Here is a 21,863-nt window from a genome sequence, read left to right as displayed (position 1 = left end):
TGGAGGTCCCTCAAAAAGTTAAAAATAGAGCTACTGTATGACCCTGCAATTGCTCTACTAGGTATTTACCCCAAAGATATGGACGTAGTGAGGAGAAGGGCCATATGCATCCCAATGTTCATAGCAGCATTGTCCACAATAGCCAAACTGTGGAAGGAGCCAAGATGCCCTTCAACAGATGACTGGATAAAGAAGATGTGGTCCAAATATACAATGGAATATTACTCATCCATCAGAAAGGATGATTACCCAACATTTGCATCAACATGGATGGAACTGGAGGAGATTATGCTAAATGATATAAGTCAAGCAGAGAAAGACAGTTATCATATGGTTTCACTCATTTATGGAACATAAGAAATAGCAGGGAGATCAGTAGGAGAAGGAAGGGAAAAATGAAGGGGGTGGATAACAGAGGGGGGACGAACCATGAGAGACTATGGACTCTGGGAAACAAACTGAGGGCTTCAGAGGGGTGGGGGTGGGGGATTGGGATAGGCCGGTGATGGGTAGTAAGGAGGGCACGTATTGCATGGTGCACTGGGTGTTATACGCAAACAATGAATCATAGAACACTACATCAAAAACTAAGGATGTACTGCATGGGGACTAACATAACATAATAAAAATTTAAATTAAAAAAAAAGAGAGAGAGAAGTGCGTCACTCTCCTGCAAAGGTAGAGGAAGAAGACGGGATTGCTAAAGAGCCTTGATTTGGCCTAATTACGAGGCCACTTCCGGTGGTTCTGCGTTTTTTGTGTCAGCACTTCTGCATACATGTTGCTTTTCTCACCAGGAGCTATTTTTTAATTAAGTTAAGGTTGTCCACTGTCTCACTGTTGATTTTCATTTTTTTAATTGTGCAAGACCTTCCTGTAAGCAACTTCAGAATATCCTCCTTTCACATTTAAGGTGGCAGTAATTAGGCCCAGATTTGCTGAGCCTGTGGGAATCTTCCAGGCAAAGTGATCTTAATGGTGTTTTAATGTCTGAACTCTTCTGTGCTGATGTGTGAGGTTACCAACGGCGTAAAAGAAATGGCTTGGATGTCCTGGTGGTTATGGGAGTTTGGAACATGCCCCCGAAGGTTGGAAGGTTTGCAAGTTTTTCTTTACTAATGGAGAAACAGTTAAACCACCAAACCTGTATCAGGATCCATAGTGCAATCGGGTTTTTTGGGTTTCTTCATACTAGTGTACATTGAGATATTCTGGGGTAAATGCTTATGGCAGGAGAAATAAAGATCTTATGGATGGCAATACCTTGTAAATCAAGAAACAATAGAAAATGGAATTTTTCAATGGTTTTTAATAGGAGATATGTTGTATCTTCAAAGGAGAGTTTTGTGTCCTTCAAATAGAAACAGTAGTATTTGGGGCTTATTTGAGAAGACTTCACATAAGATTTATTACTTTATAGAATCTTATAAAAAACCTCGTTCATAGAATGGAAGTCATTTTTATTGGCATTACCTCCACATGTGATTTCTGAGAGTTGGTATGAATAAAGTGGAGAATAAGCAAAAAAGAAATGAACAGAAGTATTAAATCATCATTTTTTTTCAGATTGTTACCTCTCTTAAAAGCTTCCCTATTTTAGAGAACCACAAACTGTTGCCTGGCCAATTTGTGTGTCAGAGGATGCTCCTGTTACCCGAAGTTTAGAAACTCCACTTCCAAGTAAACAATACTAAAATTCTTTGCTGGTTGGTTCCTTCAATAGGTCCAAGTCTTTTCCAAGTGTGAGAGTTTCTGAGCAGAGACCCACCTCATTGTTTTTGTGTAACTGTCCAGTATCTCAGGAACCTCCCTGCCTGAGAATTACACAGGAGGTTTTTGTGTCACCACATGAATTGAGCATCCATTATGCACCAGGCATCGTGCCAGGAGCTCAAGACATCAACGTGCCCAGGTTGGACCTCAAGTTGCCTTCTTTGTTGGAAACAGCAAAGCAAACCAATGATTACAATATAGAGTAGGGAGGACATACTAGAGGCATACAGTAGATGTTATACGAGGTGAAGAGGGGGGTCCAAATCAGATCATAGCATCAGAGAATCATTCCTAAAGGTGATGGTATTTAGTCTGAACCTTGAGAAATGTGTGGGAGTTGAATGGCGATGTGCATTCCAGATGCAAAGGACAGCAGGTCATGAAGACTTTGTGTAATAGCCATTGATTGGGCTGGATGGAGGGACGGGTATGGTAGGAAGTTGTAGGAGCTGCTAGAGAGGCAATTGCTGAGTGTGAAGGGTCTTGAAATTCAAAATTGATGCTGAAAGTTCTCAGAAAGCAATTGAAGCAGGGCAGCGATGCGGGTGGATTTATGTCACAGATGGATTGATCTAGCCAAATCATAGGATATAGGTAGGGAAGGGGAACCATTCTAGAGAAAGGGAAGCCAATGAGGGTGCTGCTTCAGTAATCCAATGGAGAATAAGGTCTTGACAAAAGCAGAGACAGTAGAAGAACAAGAAAGCGTAGGACTGAGAAATAGTAAGACAATTGAATAGATAACTGATGTGGGCAGGGGTGAAGAGAAAGGGTTTGGAATGACTCCCACTGCTGGGTGGTAGGGCCATCCTCTGAGCTGGGGAATGTAGAGAAGGGGTGATTTACAGGGGGTTGGAGGGATGCAAACCAACATGAACGTGCAAGAAATTCAGGGGAGAAGTTATGAAGGCAGCCGTATATTTGAGTCCGGACTTCGTGGTACAGGTCTTAACTGGAGATATGGAGATACGGGTACTTAGCAAACAGCCGATGGCTGGAATTATTGATTTATATGAAGGGAGGGTGCAGACAAGAAGTGGAGAGGTTTGAGGATGAACAACATTTAGGAAGCAAATGGAGGAAGAAGTATCCAAGGCAACACCAGGAAAGGAGTTGTCAGGGAGCTAGAGGGATAACCAGGATTGTTCCAGAACTTTCACTTCATATCCCAGATGCATCCCTGTGGAGCTGATGTGCTTCTCTCCACTGAGGACAGCTCTGCTTCTTTTCCTCTTGTGAGTTCCTCGAGAACACGGGAATATTTCCTTTCACTGTACAAGTCCTCAGATTTGGCGAACATTCTCTGTCATGATAGGCCTTGTCTGTCAATGACCTGGTGAATACGTAGGTCTTCAGTTCTATGCCTGAAGAAAGGCCACCTTCTTAGACTCGGGATATAATTAAAATTACCTTCCACAGGGACGAACTGGGCGGGCACGTTTCGGATCACCACTAACTATTTTTAAAGAATGGGGCACCGTTTAGGGGAAATTTAAACAAACAAAATACTCAGGCACAGTTTACCTTAATGTGCCTTAATACATCTCACCTTATTGCGTAACTATTGTCAATCACCGCTCAGTATGGTACTTTTTTTCATACACATTTACGAAGAATCAGTTCACTTTGATATGGTTTTGTTCCTTAGCACTTGTCTTTTATTGAAAGACCCAAAACCAGATTTTCCAGCTGTTAATGCCCTTAGCCTTTCTTTTGCCTCCATTTTTACTGCGTCAAAGGAGCTCTGAGTACATTATATGCAAACTCCTTGAGAACAGGCATTTTGCTTCTTTATTACTTCCTTAACCTTCTTTGCTGGAAATTGTCAATGGATATATATTGATACATTGATCAATAAGTTGATTGACAACTTATCAGGGCAATGAATGGTTGCCCCCCCCAAGAGTCTAATTCTTTTTTTGCCACGTAGTTCATTTTTAGCCCAAGCAGGGATAGAATAACAAAATTATACGCTAAGATCCAGTGGTTTATGTGAACACCTTGAGAAGACCCCTTTCTGATAAGAAAGGAGCCCCAGACAAATTTCACTAATTGTTATAAAGTTTGTGCTCTCATTGGAAACTTTTAAAAAACATCAGTGTTGACCTTCATCTTTAAAATTCACTGTTTTTGGATACAATAGAGGACTAACTGTTTTGCAAGTCTGTCTTATTTTAAAGATAGTTCTGTCCCTTTTAGAAAACTTACCCATTCCAGGGGCGCCTGGGTGGCACAGCGGTTAAGCGTCTGCCTTCAGCTCAGGGCGTGATCCCGGCGTTATGGGATCGAGCCCCACATCAGGCTCCTCCGCTATGAGCCTGCTTCTTCCTCTCCCACTCCCCCTGCTTGTGTTCCCTCTCTCGCTGGCTGTCTCTATCTCTGTCGAATGAATAAATAAATAAAATCTTTAAAAAAAAAAAAAAAGAAAAGAAAACTTACCCATTCCAATGTATTTAACCTGAACAGAGTGAGTTAAATAAAATTCAAAATAGAGGTAGAAAAATATTTCCCGCTGCTTCTCAGTGTGCTTTGATGTCCTCTAGGTAAATTATTAGTTAAAATAGGCACGTACAAGAGGTGCCTGGGTGGCTCTGTTGATTAAGTGGCTCACTCTTGATTTCGGCTCAGGTCATGATCTCAGGGTCCTGAGAGTGAGCCCTGCCTCAGGCTCCACACTCATCTGGGGAGTCTGTTTGTGGATTCTCTTGCTCCTCTCCCTCTTTGAAATAGGCATGCACGAGAGGAAGTCTAGAGGGCCAAGGTGAGTTGGAGTCTGTATTAGTTTCCTATTGCTGCTATAACAGATTACTATAAACCCAGTGGCTGAAAACACCACAAATTCCTGGTCTAACAGTTCTGGAGGTCAGAAGCATGTAGTGAGCCTTACAGGGACAAAATGCGTCAGTAGGATTGCATTCTTTCTGGAGGCTTTAGGTGAGAATCCATTTCCTTCCCTTTTCTAGCTTCTAGAGGCCAACTGTATTCTCCATCTCTCTCCCCTTCTGCCTTCCACTTCCACATGTGTCTTCTGTTCTTACTCAGTCATTTTAAGAGGACCTAAGCAGGAATAATGATTATATACCTTCAATACTTCAAGGGAATATACAGCCTGTACATGATAGCATGAACTCTCAAATCTGGTTGAATAATGAGACAAGATAGGGGAGGATACGGGGTTTGTGGCAGCCTGATGAATGCCCCGTTGTGCACTCGGCAGCAGGCATGACAAGCAGCACAATGCCACGTCTCCATTGCAGTCCCAGAGCAAGTGCATTTATTGATTTTTATGTTTAAAAATCTCATCTGTTCAAGTAGCATGTTTAATGTTACAAGTACAACTGAAATAAGTTTAAACTCCTACAGACAAAACAAGTCCTAAAATATCTCGAAGAAGAAGTGGCAAGTTGTATCACTATCTGCCAGTGGACTTCTCAGCTATCCATCCTGTTTCTCCCATTTCTTAGTAAACAGCATAAGTGCTCTAATTTAAGGGCCATCACTCTTAAAATCATGCAAAAGCTTGTTGCTGGAGACATTTCTTCCCACACTGATTATTTGAGAGTGCCAATTATTTATCAGAGTTTCTAGGGGGATGAGAAAGACCTTTGCTAATAATTTTTTTTTAAAAAAAGTCTTTTAGTCCAGGAACTTGGACTTAATGAGATTTAAGTCCAAAAAGAGAGATGCTGGTACTATTACTAACAAGTATTTACAGAACAAGAAAATCTCCATTCATCTGTTATTCCCAAAGATTGTTCTAAGCATAATGTGAAGCGTTTCCCCACCTTCCCTTCCTGCTCTTTCTGACTCTTTATTTACTATACTTCCCACTTCATCAGGTGTCTAATATTATCATGCAGCTCCTAGACTCTCCAAAGCCACCTGATAGAGCCTCACCTGGGCTTTCCCTTCCCCTGGATTCTCCTCTAGCATCTTCTATGAAGCTTTGAAGATCTTTCCTTGAGAGCAGTGTTGTCAAACTCTTTCCAGTTATCACATATTTTATAACCCAGTTTAGTCAGTGTACCTTATTACGTTATTCTTTCTGGAAAGGCTGGAAATATAATACCTTAACTAGGATTCTTTTTTTTTTTTTTGAGATTTTATATATTTATTTTGAGAGAGAGAGAGAGAGAGTGAGCACGAGCAGGGGGAGGGGCAAAGGGAGAGGGAGCGAGAGAATCCCAAGTAGATTCTACGTTGAGCATGGAGCCTGACTCGAGGCTTGATCTCACGATGGTGAGATCTTGACCTGAGCCAAAATCAAGAGTCGGATGCTTAACCACCTGAGCTGCACAGGTGTTCCTAACTAGGATTTTTTAGAACACAATTTCCTAGCATGTGATCGTTGTCATGTGAAAGATATGTTTAGCTGCCAAATAAACCTTGGAAATTCATGATGTACATTGGCACATGTGAAAACAAAATACCCCAAATAACTTGTTTAATGTTATTCAGTACCTCCCAGCATATTATTTAAAGAACCAGGGACAATCTGAGATCACACTTAAAAGATCTTTAAAAATGAGCTGTCTTCCTCAATGATGAGCAGTGAAGCATTGTGGGGAGAATCAGCATAAAATGAGGCAGAGAAGTGACTCGCCTGGTGTGTCAGTTAGGAGGATTTTAATACCAAGTTGTGGAAACACAACCCAAATTTTGGCAGAAAAAGGGAAATTATACATTCGTGTATTAAAAAACTGAAGAGTTAGACCCATGTCAGGTGGGGCTTGGCTCTTCAATAACAAGTGATAAAAAAGGCAACTCAAAGTTAAGCCAGAAAAGGGGTATAATTGGGTCATTTATTAAAAAACCCAAGGTGAGGCTTGGCCAAGGCATTCTTTTTTTTTTTTTTTTTTGGTAAGAATTCATTTATGTATTTGACAGAGAGAGAAAGAGCAAGAGAGCACAAGAGGGGGAGTGGCAGGCAGAGGGAGAAGCAGACTCCCTGCTGAGAAGGGAATCTGACATGGGGCTCGATCCCAGGACCCTGGGATCATGACCTGAGCCGAAGGCAGACGCTTCATCAGAGGAGCCACCTAGGCATCCCAGCCAAGGCATTCTAACATGGCCAGAAGGGTGAGGTTTCTCGTCATCTCTGGCTCTGACTTCTGGCCACTTTGGCTTCATCCTCAGGACTCTGTGTGGTGATCTTTGCCAGCAACGGTCTTGAGTATCTTCCTTATTGCTAAGAGCACTCAAGGAAAGTCTTCTCGCATTTCATTGGTTGTGATTGGATGATGCGATCATTTCTGAGCCAATCACAGTGACCAGGGAGATATCATGCTCTAGTTGGTCAAATCTGAGTCCCGGGGCCTGGGCCGGGCCAACTGCACCCAGTGCGCACCGTCAGTGGGTGGGGGAGGAAGTGGTGCCACACAGGAAAACTGTGTTCTTATTACCAGAAGCAGAGTGAGTGGGTGCTTGGTGGCCAGAACCCGACAAACAGCTGCTGCACCGGAAAGGAAAACATTGGCCAGCACATGTCTTTGTCTGTATGTATTCAAAGCAGTTCAATTGTACAGATGAGTACAAAGTGGTTCCTGAAAATTCCCAGAGTGGATTAGCAGGTGGGTGCTGCAGGCAGTCAAGATGCCTGAAGTTATCAGAAAATGCTAGAGAAAGAAGATGTTCCTAGGATATGGAGTGAAGGATCCCCTCTGCAAATATGACCACCCAAAAATTACTTCATAGACTGTGTATGCTCCTTACTAAACTGGTTTCCTTAAGGGTTAAGGATGTTATCTCAATCTTTCCACTTAGCATAATGCTTGGCACAGAAGGGCTGACCAGAAGACCGTTTTAGACTGAATTAATGAACACATTTGAAGAAGTAACTCGAGGGATGGTCTTTTTTTGAAAGTGTGTCTTAAGATGCTTGGGAAACACCCATGTCCAATCAAAAGTATACAGTTTTTGGACCACCCCGTGCTAATTGAGGAAATCTCTAGCCTAATAGCTGTTTCCTAACATGTCCGAAGACTGTGAAAATAAGAGGATTGATCTAGAAGGAGTCTAGGAAGGGAGGACAAGGGCTAGAACTTTTCGGAAACTGCATTCTCTCCTGTATCTGCCCTACAAATTCAGGCCTAGACTTGACGCTCTCCTCCACTTAGCAAGGTCCTGTTTTCCTCTCTGCCCCCTGGCAGTGTGCTGATGTCATCACTGGGCTCCCCCTGCTTCCTTCTCAGGGACCATAATCCTGTGCAGACCTTTGTCCAAACTATTTGCATATATTTGGTCCAGTCTTCTAGGTGTTTAAGGTTGGGAGTGGGGTGGGAAATCCAGCCCCTGTTACTCCTTCTCCACCCTGGGTATTTACAGCGGACCCACAGCATCTGGCTGGGAGGGAGGTTGGGCCTCAGGAGACACATGGAATAGACAGAAGCAGCAGGAGGATCTGGCTGGCTGTAGAGTTCTGACCACGGGATGTCGTCCTCAGAGCTTCTCCTGGTTCACTGATGAATGCCTGTGGGTAAATGCGGGCATTTGTCCTGTTTTCTGGAGGGTTGAACTATTAAGACAGCTTTCCTTGGAGTTAATCTAAGTCCAAGCCTTCCTAAGCAGAGACCCAAACTCTAGAACCCTGAGCGGTCTTTGAGGAGGCAGTGTAGACATGTGACCTGAGTTCAACCCAACAGCCTCTGCCGTGGGGTGTTTCAGTTGGGAAGCGTGTGACCCAAGGAGGGAGGCTCTGGATAGAACCCATCCTCTCAGAGGTGGGGTTGCACAGCTGTCCGTCAAGGTCCCTCCTTGGTGCAGAAGTTGCATGGTGGACTGTGCCATCACGGCCATGTCCTCTATGCCCAGAGGCAGCAGCAGAAGCAGGGGTTCCTTGCCAGGCAGCTCGGTGGCTGGGTTTTAGGCTTCGCATCCCAAGCCTTACCCGCAATTCTGTTTCATTATCCCTCCCAACAGTCCTGCAAACACCTCCTATTTCTCCTCCAAAGCCCAGAGTCAGCTACGCTTTTTTGCAAAACTCATTGTCTTGATTGTATTATTATTTGATCGAGCAGTGGATTATCACCAAAGATGTACATGAAAAATTGGGTATCGCTTTATCAAATAAAGGAAGGCTAAGTTTAAATAGCTTCTTCCAAGTAGATCAGAGTCCTTACCTAAATTCCATCTATGTATGTCATGGACTACTGCAGAAGACCGGAAAAAAGCGAAGGCATTACTTATTCCGCATCTTATCTCATGGTCTTGTCAACTGTATGAATTTTTCTGTTTGAAATAAAACCTCTTGTTAGTGATCGTTATTGGATATTTTAATGACTGTGTCAGCACTATACAAATCATATATTTTCTGAACAAGTTTCCAGGCTTCATCAACACTTCCATAGATGGACATTCGTAATCAAGGTATAGGACCGATTCAGTTGACAAATGGCTTTCTCTAATAGGAGATTTGAAACAGCATCTGGTTTCATTAATTTTATAACTTCTCCTTCCTTTACATTCAGAACATGTGCCCACTGCACTTGTAATTCATTCTTTTGAAAGATGAGCACACTTGGCATGGCAGAGACGAGGGCCATTTTTATGGATAAATGCTCATCCTTTGAAGACAGCGTGGGAAGTGGTGGCTTATAATGGAAATCCTGACAGACTCTCGAGTGTGTCAACTGAGCCAGGATGCGGGTGGGGAAAGCAGCTCCCAGGAGTCAAGTAGACAAGATGTGGTCATGGAAGATAGGAAATGCTGTTTTAATAAAGTACCATTGACTTTTTCCTCTTTTTTAACAGAAAATAACCTATTTCTGGCCTGCACTCGAAAGCATAGCACTTGGAGTTGCTGGTGTGAACTGCTTAGAGCAGAGGGATATATTCAAATGTCTGAATGGTACACTTCACTCACCCCCAGGAATTACTCGGTGAGATTTTTATGGACAGGCTAGAAGTTACGTTTGTTATGCAAAGCTTCGAAAGGGGGTGAGAGAGAATAAAAAAATCAACAAGCAAATAAATGGATGGGCTGTGAACATGCTAGGTGAGGCACTGAGCTAACAGTTGTGTATGCTTGCAGGAAATTGACAGTGTTTTCAAAATTGTGTCTGAATTCAAAACCAAGGCATTATAGCAAGAAGCGAACACTTTGTTGAGGTTTTGGTTGTGTGAAAAGCAAAACTGTAGGTATCAGAATAAATTCATGGGAAGGGACCTTAGATGTTTGTCTAGTACAGTTTTATTTTGCCAATGGGGGGGCATGATAATTTTTAAACAGTTTGTGTCTCCAGAACTTTCCATTCTTCCATCTACAATAACACATTCAGGAATGAGCATGTGACCCCATAATGGCTAAGGAGATGCCCCAAGACTTTTGCTGTGGCTTCTTAGAGTTATTCTTGCTTAATGGATTTAAAGCCGAGAAGACAAACTTCCTGGAAGTTTTATTACATCCGAACCTGGATATGACAGCCAGGGCAAGTGGAGACGGTGGAGAGATCCAGACAAACGGGCCCATGATGACTTTATATGGTCCCTGAATCCAACCGTGCCTGGAGTCTGCTGACTTCTGGACCTTTCACTTACATGAATAAATTAATTCCATTTTGCTTACTGAAGCCTGGGTCAGGTTTTCAGTCATGGGTAACAAGATGTCTGTGACAGGTGCCTTCCTGGAGAGAACATTCTTGCACCTTTATAGTTTGAGTAGTACTGCTTAAAGACTCAACGTGGCAGCCACTCCTTTCTTCCATGCAGTTCCCTCTGCTTAGAGTCCAGGGCAGCTGACTTTGACACACCAAGGACCAAGGACGCATAGACCTGAAAAATTTACTTGTTATTTTTGGCGACTCTTAGCTTAGAGATGGTAGCTTTGAAACCACAGCTGCTGCTTCTTTAGTTCCTCCTCCAGGTGCCAAAAAGCCCGATCAATAATGAATACCTGAAATGTCTTCAAACTTAATTTAGCATCTGGCCCAAAGAGGAGAATGCCAAGTCTGGGTCTCGTGGCAAGCCAAATTTGGAACAAAAACAGAAATGCTGAGATCTGCTCAGTCACAAAGTCGATTCACAGGACTTTTTGTTTCTTCTTCTCCTTCTCCATCTCCTTCTTCTTCTTCTTCTTCTTTCTTCTTCTTCTTTTAATGTCACATTGCTGCCATCATCTGCTTGCTAATTGAACTGACCTTGTCAAAACTGATTTGACACCGGATCTGTGCTGTCATCATTGGGCAAGGTTGTCGGAGTCCCTCTTTCGGCTCTTCCCGGTATCAGCTGGATTTAATGGCCTCTGGAATGCTTCTCATGGACTCTGAGGAGACAGGGAGGTCTGCTGGTTGACTTGCACTTGCAGGTTGATGGTGCAGGTGCAGGAGAAAAAGCTTTAGGATCCTACTGGTTTCAGCACATGACAGTCACTCAGTGCCTGTGTCGTCCCTAGAGAAGCCTCTCCCCTCTGTTAGTGTTGTAGAGTCCCCTGCAGAAGTACCAAGGACCCCCACCCCACATTTGGCTTGGATATTGAGGCCGATGACTCCCATTGCACCAAGAGAATTTGAGAGGCTTATTACTCACTCAGAGGACTTCCGGGGAGAGCTGCGTGGGCGCAGGCAGGTTCAGGTCGACTGGCGCAGAGCAGAGGGAGTGGGTTTGGGCCTTTATAATAAGTGGCTGAGGGGTGGGACTACAGAAAAGTTCCCAAGTACAGGAGGTTTAAATTTCCCATCGTTCCAAAGGAGCATGTGAGCTCAGGGCCTTCTTATCGATCTGTCCAGTGCGACACCAAAGGGGAAGGATGGGTAAGACTGAACCAGGGAGCCAGCAGTGAAAGGTCAAGAATGAGGTCAGACTCTCCCTTACAATTAGATGTAATCTTTCCTAAACAAAGTAGTTTAGTTTCCTGGGGCTGCTGTTAGGAATGACCACAGCCGAGTGCCTTCAAACAACAGAAATGTGTCTTCTTGCCGTTCTGGGGGCTAGAAATCAGAAATCAACGTGAGGGCAGGGTGGTTCCTTCCAGATGCCGAGGGGAAGAATTTATTCCATGTCTCTGCTTAGCTTCCGGGGGCTGCTGGCGACCAGTGGCATTCCTTGGCTTGTGTCCCTCCCATCTCTGCGGGCATTCTTCTCTGTGCTTGTCTTTTAAAGGGACATGCTCTTTGGATTTGGAGCTCACCCTAATTCTGTATGCCCTTATCTCCATCCTGACTTTGATTATATCTGCAAAGACCCTATTTCCAAATAAGGTCACATTTTGAACTTTCAGGGGGACATGAATTTGGGGGGCACTATTCAGCTCAGTACACAAAGTTAAGGCCCTTCATTACCAAATTACAAAAATCACATTCTTCATCACATTTGTCAACTGCTGAGTTTCTGCATCCCCAAATGGGACTGGAGAGAAGCTTCACAGGCCCCCGGGTCCCCAGGAAAGGCATGATCCTTGAGGAGGGCTGGGGGCTAATGGAAGGGTTTGCACAGAGGCAGAGCAGAAGGGGAAAGGGAGAGACGGGGATGCCATCTGCTCAGAGCTCACCTAGCGCTGGGGTGGAGAGCATCGGTGACCCTTCTGGCCTGGCTTCTCAGCAGGGACACGGGCTGAGTCAGGAAATGCTGTGATGTTTGGGGAAGCATCAGGAAGCCCAGTCTGGGAAGCTGGCATGTTCCTCTGCTGCCCACTGAGTGGCCTCAGGACCAATCGTCAGCAGTGCCTTCAGATACCGTTCTCCTGGCGAATTCCCCATCAAGACTAAGATTTGTTGCTCGAGGGCATGTTCCAGTCTAGAATTTTCCACAGGCTGGAGGGCTTTGTTGCTGCCACGTCTGATCCCTGCATTAGTCAGCTCGGGCTGCCATAGCCAAATAGCACAGACCGGAGGCTTAACCAGCAGAAACGTATTTTCTCAAGTTGTGGAGGCTGGGATTTGGAGGTGACGGCAGGGTGGGTTTCTTCTGCAGCTTCTCTTCGTGGCTTGCAGATGACCATCTTCTCCCTGGGGGCTCAATTATCCCCCTTCCGTGCGTGTCCGTGTCCCCGTTTCTTCTCATTTTAAGGACACCAGTCGTAAGAAACAAGGTGGATTGGGGTTGACCTCAAGGACTCATTTTAACTTACCTCCTTAACGATCCTATCTCCAAACAAGGGTACATTCCGAGATACTGGGCTTTAGGGCTTCAGTATATGAATGGGGGGCAGGTGTCAGGGTAAAACCGTCTTCTTCACATTGCAGTGCTGAATGAGCCAAATGCATCCCTCCCCTTTCTTTGCTGACATGTTTCTCTCACGAAAGCTGTTGTCCTTCAAAGAAGCATGTAGACATGAGATGGCAAGGCGATGAGGCAAAGCCAGAGTGAGTCCTCAGAGCCATGACTCCGGTCAGAAAGCACGGGGGCCCGCAGGAATGGTGGGGGGTGCGGGGGCTTACGTCGGGATGCTGTGAGACCCGCTCCTTACCATCTTTTCTTCGAGAACCAGGATTTAGGGATCCCCTTGGGACATTTATGCCTGGACTTCTGCCCATGATGAGAACTTTCATCCACCTTAGTAGTCAGCAGACCAGATTGTAAATAAGCCCATTTCATTACCTGACACTTAAAAATGTAAGACTCCTCATTATAGTTATGATTCCAGTTCTGAGCAGAATTTAATAGGAGCCATGTTAGTCAACTCTATGGGGGGGATCCTTTCACAAAAGATACATGGATACATGTATCACATCATGACATTATATACTTTCAGACGCCTTCAGTATCTTAGAATTTTGTCAGTTACATCTCAATAACACTGGAAAAAATTCAAATGCCGGACCTTTTGTTACATTTATGCAAGGGCTTCCCTTTCCGTCTACCTCCTGTTCCTTTTGTTTTGTTTGCATTTAACCTATCCTGCACCCTCACCTCAAGATGCATGGTCATTAAGTAACGTAAACAAATTCAGCCAAAGAGACCTTTCTTTTTTTTTAACCAGAAATTTGTATGAGAATTGCCACCTGTTAAAGGATTCTGGAAGTAAACTACTATAGGAAATAAATGAGTTTATCTCCCTTCCCAAGAATTTAATATAAACTAGATTATTTTAGGGCCTTATTCTAGAAATCTAGGGATCAATACAGCAAGAAACAATTATAAGACTATTTTTTTACATGCACTTTATGATGATATAGCAAAATCCTGGTATGATAGACTGAATAAAGGCCCCCCGTCCTCCCCGCCCCGAGATGTCCACATGCTAATCTTCAGAACTGGTGAATATGTCACCTTTCATGGCAAAACAGACTTTGCAGACGTAAGTTAAAGAGATTGAGTTGGGGAGATTATCAGTGTCATCAAAAAGTTCCTTATAAGAGAAAAGAGGGAGGTGGGAGACAGAGAGAGAGAGAGAGGAAAAATTTGATTAAAGATGTCACTCTGTGGGCTTTAAAGACGGTGCCAAAGAATACAGGTGGTTTGTAGTTGTCGGAAAGAGCAAGGAAATGGTTCTCCAGTAACCACCCGCGCCCCCCACCCCCAACACAGGAACACAACTCTGCCAACCCATCTTGGACTTCCGACTTCCAGAGCTAATAAATACCTGTTGTTTTAAAGCATTAAATGTGTGACGGTTATAGCAGCCGTAGGAAACAAATACACCAGGGTAATTTATTTACCCAAGCAGCCAGAAGTAACTGTGTAACATCATTGTGGGTAACGCAAACAGTTGCCACAGCACACTCAAGGTTGCAAGCCTTGTTCTACTTCTTTATTTTTCTAAAATAAGAATGTGGCATGTCATTTTCACGGCTACTTTCTCTTCTGCTTGCTGTTCCAGAATCCGAGGCTTACAAGCCCTGCAGGATGGATGGGCTCAGGCAGTGGACTGGTCCTTGTTCCACCTGCTGCTGGCCTGGGTGGGGAGGAGGGTGGGGGGCAGGGAGGTGTGCCAGGGCTTTGTCACCTTGCCCTCTGCTTTGCCAGTCCTTTCATACGGAGCCTCTCCTGAGTTCCTCTTCCCATATTACCACCTGAAGCCTTTCCCTTCCTCTGTCCCCCACAGAGCCTGCAGCCCTGCTGACTGGTCTGCCCCCACTGCAAGGGCTCCCAGCCTTCACCCCCCAGTTCGGTTTGTCCTTCGGGGGAGGACGTCTGCCCATGACCCCGCTCCGCACTAGTGTGGGTGATGACTGCACTGCCCCCCCACCTGTCGAGAAGCGCTCTCCTCCTGGGCCCGGACCTGCCGCCTTAGAGAGCTGCGGGTGGTTATTCACAGCCCTGCTTTTCTGGTGACATCTGTCCGCCAAGGAGTTTGGTATTGTGCCTCTCATGTGGCCACTTCAGTAAAGGTCGGCTGCATGAGGGAATGTTAATAACGTACAATCGCACAGCCGTTCTGGTATCATCGCAGTGCTGTGCACGGGCTGGCCTGTAGAGCTCAGCTCGTAAGACCAGATGGTTGAGTTTTCAGGCATGTGCAAGCTGGTTGTTAAATACAGCCATTATTAAGTATCACGTTACATAAACTTGGGGTTAAATGAATTATAGTAGAAAATAAAGGTAATAAAGGTAAGAAATAAAGGTAATAAATACTCAGTACCCTACACAGTCTGATTACTTTTACTACATTTTATTACCTGTGTCTTGGAAGTTTTCTTGCCACTTACGTCCATTTCATAACACAGTTTACTGTACCCTGGAGATAATGTGCTGGTTTGTTACTGAGTACCACTTCCCAGGTCACATTCAGTGGCAACAAATCGGCAGTTTGAAATTGGTCATGGTGTGTGCACTTGCAGAAAGTTCTATAGATCAAGGAGGTCTTCCTTCCTTCCTTCTTCCCCTCCTCTCTTTCTTTTCTTTCTTTCTTTCTTCTTTCTTCCTCTCTCTCTTTCTTTCTTCTTTCTTTCTTCTTTTCCTTTCTTTCTTTTCAGACTCCATGGCCTTTTTTCTTTAAGCTTACTTATTTATTTTAGAGAGAGAGAGAGGGAGAGCACAAAAACTGGGGGAGGGGCAGAGGGAGAGGAAGAGAGAGTCTCAAGCAGATTCCACGCTAAGCGGGGAGCCCCACGTGGGGCTCAATCTCACGACCCTGAGTTCATGACCTGAGCTGAAATCAAGAGTCCGCCGCTTCAGTGACCGAGCCACCCAGGCACCCCTTGAGACTTGAGACTTACGCCATTGGTCATAAGCCTGATCTGATCTTCACAAAAACTGCAAAATGGAAGCAGAACAGGTATTATCCCCCCCAATGTACTCATAGGGCAAGGGTGACCCAGAAGTTAACTACTTTACACAAATAGGGCTTCTGAGTCCTATTCCCATTTCTTCACCATTATATATGTATATTTTTGCCACATCTATGATGATTGAGATTAATCAAGTAATCAATTCTTGAATTTATTTTTACTTTTTCTAGAAAGTATTTTTCCCTAGAAAAATAATGGCTGAAATTAATTTGCATTTCAGAGAACAATGAAAAAATTGTCTTGTGTAAGTCTGTTCCAAATATTGCTTGGGACATACTCAAAAATTATTGCCTGCTTTACTGAAATTCAATTTTAACTGGGTGCCCTGCATTTTTATTGGCTGAATCTGGGAACCCTATTAAATGCTATGTATGTATACATATTAAAAAGATTGGAAGATTTCTTGCTATTGTCCTATTAAATTCTATTTACGAAATCTGATCTTCTCTCCTACTTACTCTGGGCAGCTCTATCTTTCCAACTTTACTAGGGTCAACATTAATGGCATACAATTGCTCGGATTACTTACTCACTGGGCTAGTGACTTTGAACTCCCAGTGAACTTCCACCTAAAAGGGACTGCCAGTCTCGTTTCTGACTTTGTCAACGTCTCTGGAACAGTCTAAAACAGAATAGGACCACTTAAAAACCGTTTCCCTTCCCACTTATGTCCATTTCATAACGGTCTACTGGCCCTTTCTCCTAGGTTCTGACAGCACCCTGTCAATGCCATTAGCACACCCTGGCATTGGTCCTGTTATCGCCAGCTGTTGCTTTTTAAGTTTAAAAATTCTTGGGAAGACAAGTAAAGCTGCCCTTCAGAATCTTGGGTTTTGAGTGAACAGGAAATCTGGTTGGAATTCTTCTCTGAATGTATCAGGACCAGGGAAGTAGTTACTGGTGGACCCAGGGGAGCACCTGTCCTCGGGCGCCTGGCAATTAGAAGCTGAAGTCATTCATCCGTATCAATGTTTCGCTTGCTACGAATGCTCTGGAGGCTATCTTCATAGGGTCCCAAGGACCAGTGTTACTGAGCTCATCTCAGAAGGTATGGGGCTGGAGATTGTGGAAACAGAGAAGGTGGTAATTACACTGCATTGATACTGGAGGGGGTGCGTGCCAGCAGAAGAGGAAGTGGTAAAACGCCATGTAGCTTGGAGACATTCCCGTTCTCGAACTGTGCATTCCCCAAGACGACCCAAGCCAGAGGAAAGCTGCGTCACTGCTCAGTACGCCGGACCTGTGCCCGTCCTCAGTTCTCCAAGCCTTTAATCATCCTGCATTTGCTCTCTTTGTTGTAGATCACGAACACGTGAAGAACATACTTGCTTAAAAACCCCAAATCATCTGATATTGACAGTGCACTGAGGCAACGACATAATGTCAGACCCCTTCAATGATGAATCTGTAGCGTATTTTACTAGTGGTTAAAAAATAAGATCTGTTAGGACAATGGCTAGAAAACATGTCTGTGGAATGCCTTTATGCTTACCAAAATTGGTACGTGGGCGTTTTTCTTATTATCAATTCTATTTTACTACATTTTAGAGAAAGTAAGTTTCTATTCTGAGGAAATGATGATGTGAATATTTAACTCTTTACCATGAGATTGCTTTCATCAGTCCAGCCTTTGGTTACTTTCTAGGTGAGGGCAGGAGGAAGTCTCTAGAATGCGGGCATGAGTACTTAATGATTGTCTGTTGTGGAATATTCTGGAGAATTTGGTGGTTCTCTTGTGCTCTGAGAAGAGAGTCAGGTTCTTTCTATGTATCTACTCTGCCTTCCTCAGCTTTAACTTCAGCTTTTTCCAGGCCCCTCATGGTCACAACATGGCTGCCAGAAAAAGAGTCACCACATTCTTTCTTGCTTTCATTCAGCTGGAGGAAACACAAACCCAAGATCCAAACCCTTCCTTTTGACAAGATTACATGGCCCTTTCATCCCATTTTTGTGAGTTATATTGTTTCTAACTTCTTATAGTAAAACTCATTGCTTTTGCCATTAAGAAATACAAAAGTTTGATAGAAGCTGAACCTATTAAGGTAAAGTGTTATCAGCTCTGTGGGAGAGTGTTTCAAAAAGGCGACAACAGTGTTTCCAACCCTGCATGCTCTTCCAGAATCTTGCCCCCCCCAAGAGATATTGTCTATTTCCTCCCCACCTTCTAGAATTGAGCAATATTCTGCTGCTATATTGACTAATGGAATGCATTTTGACTTTTGTGCCTGGTTCTTTCTCTTGGGACAGACTTCGGGAAACTTGAGATGATACAGAAGAAGTGTGGCCCCATGAGCCGTCTCTGCTGGACGGGCATGTGGAGATAGTTCCCAGGACACCCGAGGAGCTGCAGCTCTCCCTGCCCCCAGCTACTTGAGTCTTCTCAGCACAAGGGCTAGATACTTAAGTGACTGAGCCTTTAAGTGGTTCCAGCCTAGCCTTCGAGCCTCTGTGGCTGATTCTGAGTGGAATGGAGCTGAGCTGTCTTCATGGAGCCCAGTCCAGACTGCAAATTCTGGAACGAAGTAAATCCTTCTCTCTTTCACTCTTTTAAAAAAAAAACACTACCTTTTGGGAGTGATTTAGTTCAACTGTTCAATTGTTATGTGTGTGATTTTCAACTTTATCCTTCATAACTAAGAGTTAGTCATACATACACACAGTCAGTGGTATTGTGATACTCTTTCCACTGATGACAAGTTAGTTCATGTAGTTCAAATCCCACTTTTCACATGGCCAATGATGTGGGTTTAATTCCCATAAAGGCCAGTCCACGTTCGTCTGCTCTGTGACTGAACCGTGTGGTTATCTCATAGCTGCCTGCTCTTTAGTATGAGAGCAGGAAGACGTGCGGCCATTTGGAAATGGACTCCAGGCTTCTCTGCTGAGGTGGTCACTAAGGGAGTCTGTGGTCCTGGAGCAGCCATGCTCCTGAACTAGAATTTCTGAAAAAAAAAGCATCTTGGTTCCAAGAAGTTTGAGCTTAGCGCAGGTTGGGCGCATGAGACATGAGAGTAGATAGCCTGGAGCAGATGGAGGTGGGTGGGGCATTAGGATGGACATCCGGAAGCGGAGTCCATGGCAGCAGTAACTGACATGGGAGGCACTGGTTGTGTAGGATGTACGGTGAACAAACAGACTCTGGGATCAGCACACAGACACCCTTCCTCTCGGATGGTGGAGTCCCACTGCCTGAGACATGGTGGGCCTGGTGCTGAGTAAAGGGCGGATCCTGGGGAATCTGGCTTTCCTCCCCCCACCGCCCCTTTGCTTTATGGACTCCTGATCCTGTCTGAAGCCACTGCTTAAAGATCACTGTCCCTGAAAGAGGCATCCTGGTATTATGGTCTATAGTTGAAAAGCCTCAGTTTCATGACCAGCAGCAAAATTTGCCAGCTACGTGTATTTGCATCTTACTCCCCTCATTTCAAAAACAGGGCGGGTTATAATAAGAGCCTACCTGTAGTTGAGTAGGACAAGCAGAATGACCATTAAAACACAAGCAAATGCTGCACACATAGAAGGGTTTGTTTTGAAACCCTCTGTCTGAGCTTTACAAGTTTCCTGTGCTGCCCTAAAATAGTCCTTCATTCCATTTGTGACTGTCTCAGGCCAGCGGCTCATCATAATCAATAGCTCATTGCTAAGCTTCCTAGGCCTGTGCCCCACCCCTGCTGTTCACTCTCCCCAACCTGCTATTGGAACGACCCACGGAGGCCCTGCATGGGCTCCTAATGACCATACTCAACAGCTTCTTCTCAGTTGTCTTCCTGCTTGTCATTCTCTGTGCTCACCAGTGACACTTTCCGTGCTCTTCGCAGGACATTCTCCCTGATTTTGACAACGGTGCACTGGTCTTGTTCTCCCCACACCCCACCTCCAGTATGCTATTGTGTTTTTCTGCATCATGCTGGTTGCTCATGAGACTTCACCATCCCCAGGACACTTGGCTCTCTATATCCCCCTTTCTATGGATGCTCGTTCCATGCCACTTTTCACCTCTCCACCCCAAAGAGATGATGCCTAATTCTGCGCCTCTAGTTCAGAGTCCCTGTTGCATTTCCACTGCCTGCAACAATGTTCCCCCTGGATCTACCATTAACCTCTGTAACATGTCCAAAACGGAGTGGATTTTCCTTGCCAAAAAGATCTTTCTTCCTTCTTACCAGTGGGTTATCCATTGCTGGGTTTCTGGTCACCCAAGCTCCCATCTTAGAGGAATCATTGGGTTCCTCCATCACTAGTCAAGGGGTTACCAAGTTCTGTGGATTTTACCTCTGCAACATTTCATCTTAGTTCGTTTTCTCTGCCCTCCTCCTAGCTCAGATTCTTATGTTTTCTGGATCACTGTTCTCAAACTTCAATGTTCTTATGAATCACCTAGGGATTTTATGAAAATGCAGATTCTGATGCAGAAAGGATGGAGTGGGACATTTCTGATATGCTTCTGGATGGTGTTGATACTGCTAGTCTCCAGGTTGTACCTTGAGTAAGAAGGTTCTAGATTATTTTAGTCATTGCAGATCTGATGTCTTTTTAGACCAGGGGTTCTCAAAGTATAGTCCCCAGACAAGTAACATCAACATCAACTTGGGAACTTGCCAGAAACGAAAACTCTCAGCCAGTCCCAGCTCTGTCCAAACATAAACTGAATGTTTGAACCCATTGTTCAGGTGATGTGCTCCGGGTGATTCTGACGCATGGTGTGAGAACCATTGATCTAGACCTTACCTTTACAACCACCATACAGCCCCAGAATGTCTGCAAAGATGCTATGAAAAGTGTTTAGTGTTTCACTTGGCTTCATATGGCTTTCAAGAGCCTCAACTTTGTTCGCTGCCTGACTTCTCTCTCTCTCCATGCTCTCTGTTCATTTTAGAATTAATTTTGTTGCATGTTGTGCCCTGTCCATTCCCTATACGTCCCACATCTTTATCATTTGTGATCTTCCAGAAATGCCTCCATTATTGCTCATCAGAAGCCTATCGATTCTTTAAGTTCTAGCCAAACACCGTCTCCTTCGTGTTGTGTTCTCAGGTCACGCAACTGGGAGTGCATCTTTTTCCTTCCTTGTGCTTGGATGTGGCCAACACCTTGTGCACTACCTGAGAGCAGGGCTTCTAACCGGGGCCACTTCAGCCCCCCAGGGGACATCTGGCAAAATCTGGAGACAGTTTTGATTGTCGCAACTGCAGGGCGTGGTTCTATAGCCCTTCGGTGGATAGAGGCCAGAGATGCTGGTAGTATCCTACCCTGCATCTCACCCTTTCCCCCAAACAGAGAGTGATTCAGCCCCAAACATCAATAGCGCATTGGTGGAGAAATGGCTCTAGAGCACTACCCGTATCTTCTAGCATCTCTCATGACGGTCATCAGCACCACCTGAAGTGACATCTCTGTGACGCATGCACGTTCTAGAACAGAGTACCAGGCGCTTCATCAAAGCTTTTGCCTTCATTTGATTGAAGAACCAAGGAATGAAATATGGTGAAAAATGTTAAATGTGTGAAGCTAATGTAGCCATTGTTGGAGTTCATGTCAAGAATTCCATTGTCGTAACTGACGATCAGACTCTTGACTTAAAACCCCACTTTCCCCCTTTCCTACTGTGCTTTGTTTCCCGTTTCAGCTACTTCCTCCTCTGTGGCTGATGAGACCGCAGGGGCAGCCCGGTGGCTTGTTACTGAACTGATGGGAGACACTGAGGTCAAGTGCCTGCCTTGCCAGACCTGAACTGGGTATTTGTATTAGTTCTCTGGTTTGGAGAAGACCATGGACTCATTGCGTGGGAGTGTTGTCATTGCTGTTTGTAAGTAACTGGAGGTCTTGGTCTCTCAACTTCGTTAAGGCCAAGGATTGTCCCCACATCCCAGATCCTTCTTCCTGTTTACAGCTTGCAAAACAGTCTGTTGCCTCAAGTGGAAGTGA

The sequence above is a fragment of the Ursus maritimus genome, unplaced genomic scaffold, assembly GCF_017311325.1.
Source record: "Ursus maritimus isolate PB19 unplaced genomic scaffold, ASM1731132v1 scaffold_15, whole genome shotgun sequence".
In the NCBI taxonomy this organism is placed as follows: domain Eukaryota; kingdom Metazoa; phylum Chordata; class Mammalia; order Carnivora; family Ursidae; genus Ursus; species Ursus maritimus.
This window is presented reverse-complemented; position numbering follows the sequence as displayed.